The sequence below is a fragment of the Rhinolophus sinicus genome, linkage group LG11 (assembly GCF_036562045.2).
Source record: "Rhinolophus sinicus isolate RSC01 linkage group LG11, ASM3656204v1, whole genome shotgun sequence".
Lineage (NCBI taxonomy): Eukaryota > Metazoa > Chordata > Mammalia > Chiroptera > Rhinolophidae > Rhinolophus > Rhinolophus sinicus.
The window spans coordinates 76,803,142-76,820,208 of record NC_133760.1 but is presented as its reverse complement, the minus strand read 5'-3'; the positions used below and the strand labels follow the sequence as shown (position 1 = coordinate 76,820,208).

Below are 17,067 nucleotides of genomic sequence, written 5' to 3'. Positions count from 1 at the left end.
AGGCAGGGCAATCCTTATTAAAACTCAATCTCTGTTTCCTAGAGCCAGTCCCTTCAATTGTCTCTTGTAGTTCTACTTTAGAATTATCACCTATTCTTCAAACCTGAAGAGATAGAAAAACTGTAATCGAATGGGTCTTTAAGATCATTAGGCTCAATCTTCTGCTGTATCTTGAGAGCAATTACAAAACTGGGAACAAGGGCTTTCTCTCCTTAAGCAATCTATTCCTAGAAGTGGCCACCTGAGGACATTCCACAACCTATCTTACTATGTCACTTTTCAACAATATCGATCTCCCCAATTTTCCCAATGCTTAACATAAACTAACTATAATACATTCTCATACCATTTTTTGTTTTGTTTTGTTCATGAGTAAGCCGCCAAGACTGTCTCAGGTCCAATAAATACAATTTAACAGAATCACAAAATTATCTATCAATCTCTAAGGTTTCATAGGTAAAGAAACATCTGCCAAATGTTGATATATCTCCCAACACCTGCACCCCATCCCACAGATTGCTTGACTGGCTGATAATTCACAACTCTATAAAATAAGGAATATTTCTATACATTAGTTTCTTGTTAGTCATTTTTTCTACAAGACTCCTGTTACAAGACTTGTGATTCTCCCTGCTCTCCTCATGCAGCCTCTGCTCTATGCCTCAGAGACGCTTCTTTCTATATAAGCATACTTTCTAAAACTGCACAGGAACTATATTTCACACTATACATTTGTTTTGTTTTGCCAAATAGAATAAAATTTGCAATCTGCTATTTGTAAACATTACCTTTCTGGATCTGCTATCACTCCCTTGCTGAATCTAATATTTTTTACTATAAGAATTAATTAAACTTACCTCTATGAACAGTCTGATATGTCCAGCTGATTTCAGGTCATTTTATTTGTACATTGATTTAAATTGAATTATTGCATTACCACATGTATAATAATATGTTTATTATTTTATTCATATCCATCATTATTCCCTTTTAATCATATTTCATTAGTTCATTTAAAACTGCTGTAGTTTTTTTCAGTTTCTCCTTTCAAACCACTGTTTTCAAAATTATTTTCTACTTCCACTGTGTTAATTATAACCATTTCTGAATATTTCACTTACGCTAGAAACTTGCATAATATTTAAATGCCTCATAATTATTTTGGCTATCAAGAACTTATTAGAAACTATTGTGCCACAGTCATTAAAATTACGCTGACTTTTAAGAAACATTTTTCAGCTTGTTTCATTTTTTGACGTCAACTCCAAGTTTCACTTCAACAAAATTTACTCGTACATTGAACTATTCTACTGCTTTGGATTGAAACAGAAAATTTTAAAGTATAGTAATTAAAACCAAAGAAATAGACAACATGAAAATTATATATAATTTATCTTATAGATTTAAAAAAAGATTATTTTAAGTCTGCAAATAGAGATCACAAAATTTGGCTTCTTTAAGATAGCTTCTACCAAAAAAAGTAAAAGATTTACCACTAATTCAAAAGCTACTCAAAAGTATAAATCTATCTTCAAATTCATCTAAAACAGAAATGAAGCAGAATTGTCTGAGTAATATTGAAATGAACTCTACATTCTGTTTCATTTTGCTTTGTTGATACAGTCTCTGTACAGGGAAGAATTGTGAAAGTTATTTTAATGTCTCTTAATATTAAGTGCAGTTTTCAGTAAATAAGTTACTAATAAATTTCATGAAATGAGTTAAATATTACCTCAGGTTTATTGTTTTTCAAAACGTCTATTTGAATGAAACATTTTAAGACAGTATTGAAAGTATGAGATTATAATCCATGTAAATAAATAAATATATATTATATATATATTTATATTATGCACGTATATGTGTGCATAGTAGATGCACAGATATATACATAATCTTCAAGCCCCTACTCCAACTCTAATTATTATAGTTGAAAACTACTACTACAAAAAATTACTGCTTTGGGATACCTGACATCTCCTACACAAAATTTCTGGATCCAAATCTTCATTTAAAAAAAAAAAAAATGTAATCCTGGAAAAATAACATATGCTAAACATATGTTAAAAAATAACATATGTTATTTCTTCTATGAACAGTACTCATATTTTTCTACATTTAAAAGCCAATGAAATATATATGGCTAAAATGTAAACAGAAATTAACATTTACTCAAAAAATAACATATAAGATGCAATAAAATGTTAAATCATGTTCCAATTTAGTAAATATCTAAGAATATTAAACTGGAAGAAGAAATCGCTTTCGTTATCATGAACTAAAACAGTGATTTCTCCACCTTCATTAAAATAAGACATTAATAGAGTTTCAGATATATTTTACCCAAATTACAGCAAATCACATCTTGACTATTCTAATATCTTGATACCTAATGATCATGCAAAATGAAACCATACTTATAAGCAAGCTACACATATCAAAGTAAAATAGGTATTAATTAGACTCATCTTCAGAATTTGTTTAAAATACAGAAAATTAACCTGGCAGTTTAGTTACCTACCAGCAAGGATTGGATTCTATCAGTGTTATCACCTCTACAAACAGCACCAAATTATAATCCCTCTTCCCATAATATAAGCACCATGCCAAAAGAGACAACCAAAGTACACGATCAGATAGTGAATAATTTGGGCTGTTTGGAATCCACTTAGCTGAAGAAAGAGAAAAGAGAAGTGGCTCATTAGGGCATTTCCTGAAACTTGGTTGGAATTTCAGTTAAGGAAGAAGAAATGACACAGCAGTTTCAAGCAAGGGAACTTCCTTTCTTTATCTGAAATATGCTATCAATTTGAGAAACAGCACTCTAACAAAACCACTCCAGCACAGTAAAATCTCTCATTTATCCCATGATTGCCCCATAATTAACATTTCTTCCCACAATATACACAAGCAGTATATGGCTGTTATCAAAATGTACTAAGATCCCACATTGATTGCAGCATGTTAAGTCCCACAGTTAACATTTCTTCAACAAACTGACTTGCACCAATTTTCAGTTAAGAATTGCAGTTTTGTATAGAGTTTACCAGATTTTGAGTTTTTACCTAAGCCATCAAATTTCCCATATTTCATGTAATCACATTTTCCTTACATGTAATTTTATTTTCAGTGTGGCTCCAGGATAATATTTATCTTGTCCATGTAGATGGAAGACATGCAATTCAGCTTATAAGATTTCTACTTTGTATTGTTTTTCATAACCACTTTGATCTGTATTTTTAAGCACTATTCACTCACGGCCTTTATAAATGGAATTTCTAAAGGGGTCTCATTTTATATATTACGTAGTTATCTTCATGAACTTAAAAAATCTAAAGATACAGCTTTGCCTGTACTATAATTTGTGCTGTGAAAAATTGCATTCATTCTATAACAGTTACACCATTTGCTTATTTTACCTATATGTTTTCTTATTTTACCAAAACAATATATATGAAGCAAAGTGTTCATGTTAATGCATAGGTTACATTCACATTTCTCTTGCCTTTCTGTTGGAAAACATCATGACTCCTGCTCAAGTTACACATGAGCAGTGGATTCTGTCATGCTGAGGGCAGCCCTCTGACAAAACTTCCACTGAAGACAAGCTCTCATTCACTGAAATGGTGACGGGGACATGGAAGTACAGACAGAACACCAGCAGCATCTACTCCAAGGACTCAGGATTGATCCCCTCACGCAGTAGACAGTGTGTATTAAATACTAAGCCTTAACTTCATATTAACCCCTCCTCCAAAACTAACACCACATTCATTCATTCATTCATTCATTCATTCATTTATTAATAAGCTTCTATTGAATATCTGTCTACTGTGGATCAGGCCCTGGGATACAAACAGTTATTGTGAATACCCTCGCGAAGATTAAAATCTAATAGATTTTGGAAGATAAATTACCCATGGTTTAAATTAGCTAAAGGCAGGAAAGCAGTAATCTAATAGGGTAATGTATGAAATAACAAAAAAAAATATGATGTGGGGAATAAAAGGATTATTTTCTTACATGTGATTTTTGGAGGAAATAGAATATCCAAATGAGAAATGCCATGGAAGTAGAGCTTGTTGGTTTCTAAAGTTAAACGTATTTTGGGACACTGAGGTAATCAATTAACAATAGGTAATGTCTAAGTTAAAAAACGTTTAAGTTAAAAAATATTAACAGATGAAACAGGAAAAGAAATGCTACTTGCCAAGTAGCAGCTAATGCATCTTTGGAAATGGACTCAGAAAGTAGTTCTGCAAATAAGTAAAAAGCAGACTAGAAGTCAGAATATTAGCCCTTCAGAAAAGAAAAACAATGTATTTGTTGTTATTCAGATTGTTTTTACAGCAGTCTCAAAGACAAAAGGTTATTGTTACAAATCTTTTAATCGTAATTGATTCTACACACCACACATGGGATGTGAGAGTCTTTATGTTCATGAGGACACCTGTAACCTTACCAACGGTAGCTGAGCTAAAGACAATCACTAATTTATGAAAAACATCTAATTTTATGAAAAACATCCAATCTGTTAAACACCGAAGAAACCTAGCTTTTCCTTAAAGAAATCAAATAAATAAAAGGAAAAGTTTTATCTCTTCTAAGAAGTTTGGAAAGCAAGTCCAAGATCAGTATTACTAGAGAAAACAAACAAATAAATGTGAATATATAGATCTGGAATTTGTATGTCACTCATGAATATGAGTTGTACTTTTAGAGAAGTTAATATTACAATAAAGTCATTTGGCAAATAATTGATATCAGCAAATAATTGATATCAATTATTCTAAAGTCAGATTTCATTACTAGTTTGGGGAAGTGCAGAAGTTAGAAAGTGAATGTGCCCTGTTTTTACATGATTAACTCCAGACTTTGCCTGAATAGTACTCTAAGATGAACCCTAAATGTCAAATCTGATCTTGAATTCAAGTATCATTTAAGAGCACCTAACATACAGGAGTTCATTCCACTAAAACACTAACATTAAAACTTATCTAGATTCCTACCATTTCACTAGCCCATGAGCAAGTATAATATTTGTAAATTTTAAAAATGTATTTTAAAACTGCGCTTCTTTTATTCTATTTAAGTTATCATGTCCTTAACAAGAGCACATCAGGCACAAGGGCTGTGGAACACATGTAAAATGTTCACAACACTATACAGCTGCAATAGTAGTGCTTTTTAACTTCCAAAATGCTCTTTGTCTACCTCAGTGAACTTCAGAAACATCAACTCATTAATCCATCCATGTTAGCAACAGTGCCTGGACTTATCATTGCTCTGTGTGAAATGGGTAAGTTCAATCACGAGAATCAAATGACTTTCCTAAGTTTGTCCCCAACAACTCACTTTTGAAGAACAAAGAGTCTCTAGAAACCTTAAGGGCATTAATATAATTTAATTCTTCTATGATGCTAAGGGTTTTAAGATGTCCCTAGAGCTTGTGTTTAATCGTGGCATACACTGGAGTATTCCACAAAGAGTCAGCCCTTCTGAAAATTATGAAGCAGGCAAAATTTGTCTTAAACATGCAATCTCTATGTCTGTCCTTTTCCCTTTTGCCAGACAGGTGCCATGATGCCATATCATCTCCCCACTTTGCCACTATCTAAAACTATTTTTATAAAACTCTATAATTAATTCATTACACATTTTATTCACTGAGGTATAAATGACTGATGAGACATAAAATATTCTCCCTCCCACAAGCATTTGCATTTGGAAGGTAACAAATCCTTAAGGTAAAGGAGGGAAGATATATTTAAAATTGGGAAGGGATTATTATATATAAAATTCCAGAAATCAAAAATATTCCATGGAGACTGCCATCTAATCTGAGCACTGCTATACTCTGACTAGACGATGTGTTATCCATAACATATATAAAAGTATAAAGCTTCTTCCTTTGTAATGTTAGGAGGCTCCAAATGAGATGGCATCTCCCGTGATTGACACTGTAGCTCTCTTGGAGATTAAAAAAATGACAAGTCTTCTACAGCCTGCCAAAACTGTACAGTGCTCTCTGTCAGACAGGGGAGGATAGGATATGCTGGCATAACAAACAACTCCGAAAAAAACACAGAGTATTAAAAACAAAGTGTTATTTCATACTGTACATGTCCAGTGAAGATTAGTGGGGGAGCTCTGCTCCACGTAGTTACTCAAGGACTCAGTATCGAGAGGTTCCATCTCCATATATGCTTTCAAAGAAACACAATATGGAGAATTATGTGCAAGTACTTAAAGCTTCTGCAAGAAGTGACACTCATCCCTTCTGTCCATCATTCATTGGCCAAAGCTGTCAATGACCATGCCTACTTCAAAAGAAATTAACCTGCAATCTGACTATGTGTTGAGAAGAGAGAACTTGGATATTTGTTATTAAGACCAATGAGCATAAGTCTCCCAACAGCATTTAGTGTTCAACTTTTAGTAAAGATTAATTCTTCTATAATGTCACCTAAAAAACAAAATCAGTCCATCCATTAATAAGCTATGAGCTTTATTCAACCATTTTACTATAAATATAAATAAGAAGAGCGTGTAGGCACAAGAATAAGAGAGGGAACGGGTAGACAGATAGTTCAAGATGATAATTTTGATTACCATGATTTGGGGAGACAAGAAATAAACTAGAAGAAAAACTCTATGTAAAAGTATATGTGTTTATCAGCATTGTGGTTTTCATTTTTAAGATCTATAACAAAAACACCTTCCAGAATTTATCTGCAAGGTGGAAATTGTCATCTTTCAGAGGAACATAAAAATATGAGAGATATTTCACAAATTCAAATTTTGTTACAAGCAAAGTTTTCCTGAGGAAATTATAATAGTACAATTATTTTTATAGAAAGAAAATCTGGAAAGGGTAATAAGATCATAGATATATAATAAAGAAATATGTAGAAATATTTTCCCTGTTTCCGTTTAAGTTATTTTCACTCCATTAGAGGTTAAAAAAGTCCATGCATACAAAAGAACCATCAATGTGCACTTTTTTAAACTAATAATATTTTATTATTTTTAGTTGATAAAGCTACATTTTGATGAAGTGAAATAAGAAGTAGAAGGAGGAGGACAAAGGGGCTAAGATTTTCTTATTTCTCATGTAAGATAGAATGTAATAGGCAATCCTCTAACAAAATCTAAATGTGACCTCAACAAAATGAGTAGAGTAAAGCAAGGTTTAAATGTTCTCTTGTGGATAACTCATACTCTTGGTGACAAGAAATGTAGCAGTGTCTAAAATCACTTTGGTAGTAGGTACTTCATGGTGTGGCAATTAAACAAAGGAAAATAAAAGGCTCAGAAGGCTTCAATAAAGGTCTTAACAAATCTCAAGAAAATTAATGCATTGGCAACAATATTCTTTTTTTAATTGATAGTATCTTAGGAAGTAGCCAACATGATTTATTCTCATTTCCTAATTTAAAACACACACACACACGCGCACACACGCAGTCATATATATATATATATATATATGTGTGTGTATATATATATATATATATATATATATATATATATATATACTCTCACACTGCCATGTCTTAGGAAATTTAAAATGGAATACATTCTTAGTAGATGGAGGTTTCCCTCAAGGAAATGGTAATACTGAATTTCCCAGTATACTTAGTTCATGTTGCTTGATTACCTATCTCCTGTCATGACACTGAAATGAGAAGAATCTGTTAAATCTGCTAACTGAAATATTTCCCAAAAATGTAAATAACTGGGTGTGTCTAGACTAGCATGTAAACATTCTGATTACATTGGGTGTATACTTTGTGAGTTGCCTTATCTTTCAACATAACATTTGTAAGTATTACATTTTCCATACAGTAATGTTTCCTTTTCAGTATGTTATCAACTAATGAGGAAAAAGAAGGAAGACATAAAAGGGAAAAAAGAAAGAAATGCTAGAGAAAGCCAACTATTATAAAGTATAAGCACAATTCTATTTACATATCAGCTCTAGAATCAAGTAATTTAGGGCATGTGTATTACGTGCCAGAAGATGTGTTAGGTGCTTTCACTTGCATACCTCATGAAATGCACTGATTTTTTTTAAAGGTAACATACTTCAAAAATTATAAAGCTGAAAGACTGGAAAATTCAACCCCTTGAAAATTTCCTATGTTGAAAAGAAAAAAAGAGAGCTGGTAAGTGGCAGTGACCAAGTTGGTATATCTGACAATCTATGACAAGTAATGGTGTGCTCAGAGGTCATTCTTTTCTCTGTGTGTAGATCTTGCTAATCATGTAGAAAACTATATTTCATTGTCTCGTTTCAACTCAAAGCAGGCAAAGCTGAGCTTTGAAAGACCGAAGGATTTCACGAGTCCTATGCTCTCTGTCATGCTCTCCCTGTTGTGAATGACAACTCTTAAACAAAGAGAACACACACACACACACAAATAATATGACTATTGGTGACTCTAACTCCTCCAGGAACAGGCTGATGATCTGCCAGCTTCCAAAACAAGGGGCAAGAGATGCATCTCCAACAAAATATGCACACCTATGACTGTTCACTTTCTGCTGGCAAGCGCTATAAAGCTATAAATATGGTATTAGAGAAACACACCAGGTGTGACAAGGAAGAAACAATAGGGAAAGTGGTGCTTAGTAACCTTAATTTTAAAGAAAGGAAAATACAGGGTAAAATGTCAGACCAAATAGTCAGATTTTAGATGTCTATCTTAGCAATTCACAGAATATAGGTAGCAAAGTGAAAATGACATATTAACACAATGAGATAAATGAAATCCCACAGGTACCACTGAGAGCTAGTCGAATGCCATTCTTGTCTAGAATAGACCACAGAATAACATGTTTGGATATATATACACACAGTGGAAGGATTGTATTGTATATGAAGAGGAAAGAACTAAATGGGTTAGACAGGCTCAGAGAAAGTCACAATGTAGACATTGATAAAAAGAGAAGTAATATGAGATAGAGACTACCCGTATCACAAGTAAGTTTGGAATTGTTTGGCTAGTATTAATTTATTCTGAAAATGGAGAGTGTTTATTGTACTTTTTCCAGCCTTATTGAGGAATAACTGACAAATATAATTGTATATATTTAAAGTATACAGCATAATGATTTGATAGATGTATGCATTGTGAAATGATTACCATAATCTAGATAATTAACACATACTTCACCTTACATAGTTAACTCTTTATTTTATGGTGAAGACACTTAAGATCTACTTTTGGCAAATTTCAAGTATGCAATACGATACTATTAACTATAGCTGAAAGCAGAACTTCACGTTAAAATAGACAAACTTAAGTTTATTAATTATTTGCTAATAATTCATCCTTACAGGAATGTAGGACCTAAATAAGGACATAATAAATAATCCATAATGGGTTTTTATTCAATGTAATCGCCACAAAAATTTGGAAGCTAAAATTATATATATATATATATATATATATATATATATATATAGAGAGAGAGAGAGAGAGAGAGAGAGAGAGAGAGAACTATACTTCATTGTCTCATTTCAACACAAAGCAGGCAGAGCTGAGCTCTGGATATATATAATATATATATACATATAAATCATTAGCTTTATATATGGCTTTATTTTTGCATTCTGTTGAATTTAGGAATGGATATACGTATATATCCATTCCTAAATTCAACAGAATGCAAAACTCATTCAGACATCAAGCAGGGATGATGGGGAAATTAATAAGAATAAGTCAATATCTAGGTCAATATGATGCTCCTCCTTCCAAATTCCATCAATAAATCTCATTGATTTAATGGGGAAATAGCTATATAAACCTCAAAATTATAAACGTGAATAACATACTCATATTTGGGCTTCTTTTAAAGCTAATGATTTATATTTTGCAGATATCGGAAAAACCTTTCCTTACATTAAGAGAAGGACTATAATATGTGAGAGAACTGATCACAAATATATGTACTTTTGTTGCTAAAACTTGAATCTTTTTACTCATTAACTCAAACTGCCTTGACTTCTCATGTTTATGCAAAACAGATTTTTTGGAGAAAAAAGAAAGGTACTGTAACATCAGAGGAAATCATCAAAGAACTAGTGGCAACATCTTAAGGCTTTTATCAAAGTAGTGAGGGAATGCATTAAAGCAACAATATCTGAAGCTTACATGTGATGGGACTACTAAATTTAATAGTGTATCTTATGAACATATGTGGATGTAATGATTTTTCATAAGAATACCTCATTCTGAAGGACTTTTTTCTGAAGAAGAGAACATTATTCTCTCAAGACAATTCAGAAATAAAAATCCACCAATATTTCATTAATTATAGATGTCTCACACTCTATAAACAGAAAATCAAAAGTTTTGAAAAACTATATGCAGTTTAAGTGAAGGTTATACAGACAGAAATAAGCTTATGAATGGAAAAAATCATTTAAATAATCCCTCGTCAAATTCTTATGAGAAAATGGTGGGCTAAAACATGAAATGTTAAAACTGAGTCATAGTCTTCTGGTGAAGTTGGTAAATGCTGTGCTCACCTCCTCTCATGACCACATCAAAATTACAATTATAGCAATAGCCATGAAGAAAAGCTAGCTTAGCAGAGGTCTTGTAACTAAGGATATAAAGAAGAAGCTACAGCAAGACTGGTAGGAGGGGCAGAGGCTGAGCAGGCTAGTCCCACACCATGTGGCCATTAAAAATTGGGAGGGATATCTCAGTTATGCAGTCCTCTCTGAGTAGGGAGGGGTCCTAGGCCCACACCAAGCTCCCCAGTGTAGGGTTTCAGTGCCAGAAAGATAAGTCCCCATAACTTCTGGCTGTGAAAACAGCAGAGACTGTGGAGGAGTGAGACAGGATGGCTGGAATCTCAGGTGCTCCTCTTAAAGGGACTGCACACAGACTTACTTGTTGATGGACTCACCCGCTCTGAGTTTCAGCACTGGGGCAGGGAGTGAGGGGACATTGGGGACATATGGGAAGAGCTGAGTTGTCTGGTTTCAGGGTGAGAGCTGAGGGCATGGCCTTCTCCTGGACAGAGGTGCTGCAGAGGACACTGTTCCTTTACTGGGCCCTCCCCCAACCCAGCCTGCATGCATAGCGGATGCCATATCTGACTAACACTATTTGCCCCACCCTGGTGATTCCCTGAGATTCCCTCCCAACTTGTGAATCCGCTCAAGCTGCTTTCAGTGGCTTTTCCATACAAATGGCCTGTCTTGGCTAATGCTGCGGACTTTACAAAAATCTCTCAAATGTTCACAAAACTGAAACAAATAGCATCTGGCCTTGGCATGTCCCATTGCTAAGTAGGTCCAAGCCTGGAAATAGCAGCTACCAGTCTCAGTTTGTAGCTTAGCCTTTCCCAGGTACTTCCAACCTCAGCACAAGGGGCAATCATCTGCAGATCACTTGGTAGCTCATAGCAAGTGGCCCCTGGCATAGCACAAGCAGTGGCTGGACATGGCCTGCAACAAAGCCCCTCCCAAGGGGCCCCAGAACCAATAAACCTGGATGCCCAGCTTCAGACCACACCAGAGCACCACCCAACAAAATCCACAAATAACACATCTAAAGGGAAGATTGGGAAGGCACCAGAGCCCCACTAAAGAAAATCCTTCTCTGTAGGGTCAGCCCCTGCACAAGAGTTCTTCCACTGTAGTCACAACCAGTCCTCACAACTAATCAGACTGAGGGTCAATCCCCCCACTGAGATGCCACCAGAATTCAAGGCTCAACTATAACAGGAGGGCACCCACACAAAGGACACATCTGGAACACTGGCCTAGTGAACCAGGGTGACTGTGCCACTAGACCCCACAGGACATCTACTACATTCTACCTAGACTGGGAGGCATAGCAGCCCTACCTAATACATAGAAATAAACACAGGGAGGCAGCCAAAATGAGGAGACCAAAAAATGTCCGAAGGGAAAGAAGAGAACAAAGCTCCAGAAAAAGCTCTAAACAACATGAAGACAAGCAATCTACCAGATGCAGAATTCAAAACACTGGTTATAAAGATGCTCATTGATTGCAGGGAGAACTTCAACAAAGAGATAGGAAACAGAAAAATGGAGAGAGAAACCATAAAAAAGAACCAGTCAGAAATAAAGACTACAATAACTGAAATGAAGAATATGTTAGAGGGAATCAACAGTAGATTAGATGAAGCAGAAAATCGAATCAGCAATTTAGAAGATAAAATAACAGAAGACACCTGAACAGCAAAAGAACAGCAAAAAGAAAAAAATAAAAAAATAAAAATGAGCATACTTTAAGGGGCATCTGGGACAACATCAGGTGTACCAACATTCACATCATGGGGGTACAAGAAGGAGAAGAGAGAAAGCAGGAAATTGAAAACCTATTTGAAGAAATAATGGCAGAAAAATTTCCTAAGCTGGTGAAGAAAATAGACATACAAGCCCAGGAAGTGCAGACAAGATGAACCAAACAAGATGAACCCAAAGAGGCCCACACCAAGACACATCATAATTGAAATGCCAAAGGGTTAAAGACAAAGAAAGAATCTTAAGAGCAGCAAGAGAAATGCAGTTAGTTACCTACAAGGGAGCGGCCATAAGACTGCCAGCTGATTTCTCAACAGGAACTGTGCAGGCCAGAAGTGATTGGCACAGAATGTTGAAAGTAATGAAAAGAAAGGACCTACAACCAAGATTACTCTACCCAGCAAAGCTATCATTTAGAATCAGAGGACAGATAAAGAGCTTTCCAGACAAGAAAAAGCTAAAGGAGGTTATAACCACCAAACCGGTACTATAAGGAATGTTAAGGTAACTTCTTTAAGATTAAAAAAAAATTTAAAAATATGAATAACAAAATGGCAATAACTATATATCTATCAACAGTTCCTTTAAATATAAATATAAACAAATTAATGTACCAATCAAAAGATAGGGCAGCTGAATGGATAAGAAAATAAAACCCTTCCATATGCTATGTACAAGAGACTCATTTCAAATTGAAAGACATACACGAACTGAAAGTAAAGTGATGGAAAAAGATATTTCATAAAAATGAAAAAAAAAAACCTGAAGAAGCAATACTTACACCAGACAAAATAAATTTTAAAATAAAGGCTATAACAAGAGAAAAAGAAGGACCCAGTAATTCCACTTCTGGATATTTATCTGAAGAAACACAAAAAAACACTACTTTGAAAAGACACATGTAACCATATATTCATTGCAGCATAATTTACAATAGCCAAGATATGAAAACCATCTACATGTCCATCAATATATGAATGGATAAAGAAGTGGTACATACAATGGAATATTACTTGGTCATAAAAAGAATAAAATCTTACCACATGCAACAACATAGATCAACCTAGAAGGCATTATTCTAAGTGAAATAAGTCAGAGAAAACAAATATCATAATTTCACTTACATGTGAAATCCAAAAAAAAAAAACCCACAAAAAACAGAATAAGCTAACAAACAAACTCATAGATACAGAGAACATTTTGATGGTTGCCAGATGAGAGGGGGGTTGGAGGATGGGAAGGGATTAAGAACTACAAATTGGTAGTTACAAAATAGCCAAGGGGATGTAAAGTATAGCATAGTTTATGTAGTCAATAATGTCATAATGACTCTATACGGTGTCAGATGGATACTAAATTTATCGAGGTGATCACTTCATAAGTTATATAAATGTTTAATCACTATGTTATACAACTGAAACTAATATAATATTATATATCAACTGTCATTGAACAATGAAAAATTATTTTAAAAACTCAGTAATAGCACATAGGAGTTTAAGTAAAAATAAGGAGATCTTATCTAGTAAATCTTGTTAAGCAAGTTATGATCAAATTTGAGATACCTATTTACATTTATCAAAATATGTTAAAAATCAACCATTCCTTGCTCTAAATGAACAAGAAAACATAGTTAAACATATTTAAAAACATAGTTTTACCTGCAAACAATAGATGAAAGGAAACCCACATGAAAATGCATGTCTTATTATTTAATGGAGTGTGACCATTTGAGATGCTGCAAATAAGAAATGTCATGGGAGCTCACCAATGGGTTCTCTCAGATACTAACAAATCCAAGGTCAACTTCTTATGCATATTCAGTCTACATGGGATCATTTAATGAATCAACCACTATTGAGCTCTTTGGTTAATAAAGTAGACTGTATGGGCGGAAATAGTAATGCTATGAAAGAAAACTCTGCAGGGTGCTATAAAAGGCCTTCCTGTGAATGCGAGCTACAGAGCCACTAATATCCCATTTCTGGGTCTCTCAGCTGCCATATAATGCTAGTTATTTTCTCAAAAATAAAAGGTAATCTGCAATCTCTGAAATTATATCATTTAAATTTATGACAGAATTAGACTTGTCATCCAATATGAATGATGTAAATTTTTACACAGGAGTTGTAAACTTGGGTCTCTGAACATTAAACAAAGAAGTCAGTTGTCCCAAAGAAGACAGAAGTAGGATTTATTAAATATTCTAATGTTGTCCTACACATACTCTCCACGAAAGCCAGAGAAAGTCTTATGGGCTATCACACAGGCTAATAATGTGTCACACCTTTCTAATTGATATCGTAAGATATCTGTAGAAAATCTGTTTAAAGAGAGAAGGCATTTGCTCTTAGTAAGTACCTCTTTATATTCAATATAAGAGATTTATTACATGCTGTAAACATAAAATTGAAAATACTTGGAATATTCTTTCACAATGTTATAATCACCAATGTGAATAACTTATACTTACCAGTATTTTGCTATAAAATCTTATCAGAATGTAAAGTTTATTGTCTTTTGGCTACCTACATTAGCAAAACATCCTTCAGTTTCTTAAGTGTTTGTATGCTTTCTTTTTTTTTTTAGCAACAACTGCTTGGGCAGCATATCTAAGGGTTAAAGTTTAGGTGATTAAGTGAATCACTGGTTGCTGGTAAACAGCCAGATGCAGACCACATTCTCTCCTGGAGCATTTTTACTTTTCCACCTGCTTCCTTGAGACATCTGACAGCTGCCTGGTCTTAGGATCCGAGGTATACTCTGTCATTGCACTTGGAACCTGCCTATGTAAGATGCAAAAGACTCAACTGGGAAAGGCCAGCATCTGTGAAAACGTTTCTCTTTTCCAAATTTACTTCCACCGAGTAGCACTATTTATTTCAGTGGAAGGGAGACCAAATTAGATTTTACCAGTTATATAAAGAATTGCATCAGGGAATCTGAGCAAACTAGCAGCCCACCCCATAGTCAACATATCAGTGTCACCTAAAAACTGTCACCCTATGATGCTACAAAATTGGAAGGATCCTTAACCCAACACACATATCAAAAAGAAGGGAAACAGTTGGTCTTATAGTAATTTATGTGAAAAATATCTTTCATTTCATACTATAAGTTCAAAGAGGGCAGAAATGTTTTTGGCTCAATCAGCATTTTATCCCACTACAAAACTTAGTGCCAATATTATAATTAGTGCTTAATATTTCTCCATTGAATGAATGAAATTGACTGATATTTGATGTTAATTATATTCCCCACAATTTAAGGGCAGCTAAAATCATCCTTCCAGAAAGATGTATGTACAACAAAAATGGTGAAGAATCTGGGGAAAAAAAACCTGTTGTGATTTATATTTTAGAGATTGTGGAAACTATTACAAAATACATAAACTTTAACACCTGCAAGAGAGATAAACTCTAATACAATCTTTTTTTTTTTTTTTTTTTTGTCTTTGGCAACATTTATTTCTTACTAGTTCATAAAAATGGCACATCTTACAATTGATAATATCTTAGATGAAATTTGGCTTAACTGTTTATATCTGGAGTATAGAAGCTCCACGGTTTTTTTCTTTTTTCTTTTTTTAAAATTTTTTTTTAAACCACCCTGAAGGCGCCCAATCTCGTCTAATACAATCTTTTGAATTTATGCCTTAGAACCTTCTTATGCAGGAGATTATTTTATTACAATAAAAACAAAAGTAGTGGACACTCTCACTTATAATATCTCAGGAACGGCACTAAACACTGCACAAATATAAAGAAATTGAACAATCCTATGAGGAGGTATTATTATACTCCCTCTATTAAAGATGAGAAAACTGAGACGTAGAGTACAAGTCAGTCACCAAAGTCACACTAGAGGCAAAAGTCAAGCTCCGGAAGACTAGCTCAAGTTGAATTCTTTTTTCTTTTCTTTTTTATTAAAGTTTATTGGGGTGACAATTATTAGTAAAGTTACATAGATTTCAGGTGTACAATTCTGTAATACATCATCTATAAATCCCATTGTGTGTTCACCACTCAGAGTCAGTTCTCCTTCCATCACCATATATTTGTCAAGTTGAATTCTTAACATCATACACATCACTTCCAATGATGAGATTTTGGGGGTACCTCTCAAACTAAACCTATGTAAGCACTCCAAAAGGAAATTCTCTTCCACAGAACTGGGGCAAATAGCGTATTTTGTATTAATATGCTTCTGAGGCCATTTAAGCCCATGGTATTTTATGTTCAGGTGCATGTATGTGTATATTTATCAACATTAGTGTAGTCTAGAGCAGGGGTGTCCAAACTGCGGCCCGCGGGCCAACTGCGGCCCACAATCCATTTTTTTATTGGCCCGCAGCAAATTCCAAAAGTATATTTAGTTTACTTAAACAAACCAGGTGAGGCAATACGTACTTCACCTCGAGTGAGTGGCCCGGCTGTTTGTGTATTTTACCGCATGTGGCCCTTGGTGAAAAATGTTGAAAAAAGTTTGGACACCCCTGGTCTAGAGGAAGAGGAACAGAGTAAGGAGTAGTGTTAATAATAGTACAAATAGCTGCAAACATTTATTGAGTATTTACTGCACACCATATACTGTGGTCAGCACTTTTCATATATTATTGTTTTAATTCTTCCCCTAACATGTGATAGGTGCTACTACTATTTGTTACCCTCTACTTTTTCCAGGTTATGTAACTAAGGATTGGCTAAATTAACTTTTTGGTGCATCAGGTGCTTTTTGGAGCCCCATGTAAAGAAGGCATGGTGTGAGAGGAAGGG

General features: G+C 34.3%; 1 protein-coding gene across 3 annotated transcripts in view; it reads right to left on the bottom strand.

Moving 5' to 3' along the window:
• Positions 1 to 17,067, bottom strand: part of TFEC (transcription factor EC) — a 191,632-nt gene that overhangs the window by 73,038 nt on the left and 101,527 nt on the right. The window contains exon 1 of one of the 3 annotated variants that reach the window (XM_019743199.2): positions 2,522 to 2,662. The exons of the other annotated variants lie outside the window; for them this stretch is intronic. The gene's annotated coding sequence lies outside the window, so the exon portion shown is untranslated. Of the gene's footprint in view, positions 1 to 2,521; positions 2,663 to 17,067 lie in introns of those variants that run through there. 3 annotated transcript variants of the gene reach the window in all.